The following is a 3,655-nucleotide window of genomic DNA, read 5'->3' as shown; positions in this document are numbered from 1 at the left end:
CTTTATATGCCCCAGTACAGGGGAACCCCAGGGCCAAAAAGGGGGAGTGGGTGGGTAGGGGATTGGGGGGGTGGGTATGGGGGACTTTTGGGATAGCATTGAAAATGTAAACGAGGAAAATACCTAATAAAAAATAAATTAAAAAAAAAAACTTGATCAAACTGGAGGTAGATGCTGCTTCCTGCTACTCTGCCTGGGATAGCCCACTGTTGGTAAAGATCCTATATGACTTATTCAGGCGTCTCCGGAGATTTTCTTGGCAGGTGTCCCATAACAGTCTATGACAATATATTGTTTCCCATAACAGCCATATTACTTCATATCACCACAAACCATCTTTCCTTTCTTCTTTACCAACACTGTTAGCATTTTGTCTAAGCTCAGCCCCACAGTTACTTGACAACAGTCAGGTATGCCTGACTCACTATAAATGGGGCTGCTTGCCCCCTCTACTCTCTCTTGCTCTTGTCTCCCTGCTTTTATCTCTTACACCTTACCCCCTCTCTCCTCAGATAAATCAGATAAGGGACTAATATCCAATATATATAAAGAGCTCAAGAAGGTGGACTCCAGAAAGTCAAATAACCCCATTAAAAATGGGGCTCAGAACTGAACAAAGAATTCTCACCTGAGAATTCTTTCCCCCTCCTCTCCCTGCCCTCTCCCCTCTCCTCTCTCTGCCTTTCTCTGTACCTATTACCCTCTCCCCTCCCTTCCCCATGCCCTGAATAAACTCTATTCTATAGTATACTGTCCTGTGGCTAGTCCCTCATCGAGAAAGGATGCCTTAGCATGGGCCAGCCAAGGTACCCCCTTCCCTCATACTTCACCACACATCCTCCAAAACATATCCCTCCTCTCTCTATCTTTTTATAAACACATCAAACACCCCTCATGTTTTATAACAATCATCCTAACATGTATAAGACACATCTTATGGTTTTATGATTAGTGCCAAGCACTTTTTAGTGTAGCTGTTTGGTGTGTATGTCTTCCAAGAAATGTTTATTGCTAAGGTTCTTGCCCGATTTTTACAATTATTTTTACATGTATGGGTGCTTTGCTTGCATGTATGTCACTTACCATGTCTGCGCGCAATCCTCAAGAGGCCAGAAGAGGATGTGGGATCCACTGAAACTGAAGCTGCAGATGTTGGTAATATGAGCAGTGTGTAGTAAAGAAACAACTGACATGACCACTCCATTAGTCGGGGGCCAGGGTGTTAATTGTAAATAAGAGAGAAAGATCAGCCAGAGGCATCTGGAAGAGTTCAGAACAGAGAGAAAGAGAAACAGACTGGACACGGCCAGGGCTAGAGAAGCAGGAACAGCAAGAGAGAGAATAGGGCCAGGGAGAATCAGAGAATGGGGCTCTGAGGTGAGGAGAGCCAGGAAGCTGGTGTGGGAGCTTTGAAATGTACGCTGGGTGTTTCCTTGTAAGTAGGGACTATAGAAGCCTGGTGGCTTGCATGAACTTACACATATGCTGATGGCCGCCACAGGTATATGTCAATAAAGAGCCATATGACCTTTTGCCAGAGGGAAAGACTGTAAGAGCCAGAACAAAGAGAGTTTTCTGTGAGATTGTGTCTTCTAGGAATGTCAGAAATTAAACACCTAAACTCTTGCTAACATGGCTGCTGAAACATGAGCTGAGCAAGCGTGACACCAGTAGACATGCCAGAGTGCTGGGAGGAAGACCACAGGCCTCATCCCCACACAAAGAGCTACAGGCAACCAAGGAATGTGGAGAACGGAAGAAATTACTTTTCCCCAGGGAAGGGCACACCAATTGATTAGCAAATACCAAATGATCAGCTATGGAAATGTACAAGTAAAATTATACAGACTGAGTAGGTTATTCTTAAGAATATATGGATGTGCATTCAATAACAATGAAAAAAGAGAGCATGAATTTTAAAGAGAGAGAGGAGATGCATATGGGAGGATTTAGAGAAAAGAAGAGAGATGTAATTTTATTGTAATTCCTAAAGTAGAAAAAGTAAAACCAAACAAAACCGAAAACCAAACAACAACAGCAGCAACAACAACAAAAAAACCCGATTCAGCTGACAAGTTTATCAAAAACCTTGCTGTCATTCTTGAACAAAAGAAAGGAATTAAAAGGTGGCTCACGCCTTTAATCCCAGCACTCGGGAGGCAGAGGCAGGCAGATTTCTGAGTTCGAGGCCAGCTTGGTCTACAGAGTGAGTTCCGGGACAGCCAGGACTACACAGAGAAACCCTGTCTCGAAAAACAAAAACAAAAACAAAAAAACAAAAACAAAAAGGAAGGAATTAAAAAAGCAAAGATTGTAATGAGAGAGATTTCTCTACACTGGAAACTGTGTGTGTGTGTGTGAGAGAGAGATAATATGGTCAGTAGAAAAGACATAGAGTAAAATTTGAGTCACTGATTTTATATTGTTGATGACCATGACATAGAGATGTTTTATTATCTTTTATTAATAGATAAGGCATCACTTGGAAGATTTTATTTTTGGTTAGATTTCCCATAGAGCAAGTGGGTAAACTCTTTCCTGAAGAGTATCATCTGTTGGATTGACTCATTTTTATGGTTGTTTAGAGACTAATTTGTTCCCCTGTGACCCAGTTCTAAATTCAGTTCTTAAGCCCGTCTTTGTTTCAGGAAATTAATTAGGAACGCTCTTTGCTGCATTTGTGTGTTGTTCCATGCCAATCACAGTAGAAATCGGAAGTTACTCCCTTTTCCGTCTGGGAAAATGTTAGGAATGTGAAGTTATTTGGGGTGCTTTATGATAAAATAATAACAGACCAATAATCTTATCTAAGTTTTCTCAGGCCAGTCATGTAAAATTAGTCAGCAAGAAATATCTACTAAAATGGAGTGTGCCTCAGTTAGGGTTTTTATTGCTGTGAAGAGACACCATGACAGTGGCAGCTCTTATCAAGGACAGCATTTAATTGGGGCTGGCTTACAGTTTCAGAGGTTTAATCCATTCTCAACATGGCAGGAAGCATGGTGGCATGCAGGCAAACAGGGTGCTGGAGAAGTAGCTGAGAGTTCTATGTCTTGATCTTCAGACAGCAAAAGTGAAAGTGACACTGGCCAGGCTTAAGCTTCTGAGACCTCAAAGCCCACCCGATGGTGACACACTTCCTCCAATAATGCCAAACCTACTCCAACAACGTCATACCTCCTAATACTTACACTCCTTATGAACCTATGAGGACCATTTTAATTCCCACACCACAGAGTGTATGTGCCATTATAGTGCTCTTAAACTGTAGATCACTGCAAAAGATACACAGAAAGCTCATTTCCAAGGACCAGTCATGAAAATAAAAGAATCTGTTGGGTAGCATAGATGTCTAGGCGGTTAAAAGAGGTTTCTGCTCTTGTAGATGATCCAGGCTCAGTTCTTTGGACCCAAGTCAGGTAGTTCACATTTGCTGGTAACTGCAGTGTGAGAAGATAGATGATATCTTTTGACCTTTTCTGGTACCCTTGTGTGAACATCCATACATATAAATAAAAAGAAAACAAATCTTTAAAAACAGATTCAAAAAAAAAAAAAAAACAGATTCAAGTTGTTAAAGAAACAAACTGGATCTGGCTGGATCAGCGCCGGGGTAGCGGGAGCGCAGGGTTGCCTGACACCCGCCAGCTACCCA

Source organism: Mus caroli, chromosome 9, assembly GCF_900094665.2.
Source record: "Mus caroli chromosome 9, CAROLI_EIJ_v1.1, whole genome shotgun sequence".
NCBI classification, from domain to species: domain Eukaryota; kingdom Metazoa; phylum Chordata; class Mammalia; order Rodentia; family Muridae; genus Mus; species Mus caroli.
This window is presented reverse-complemented; position numbering follows the sequence as displayed.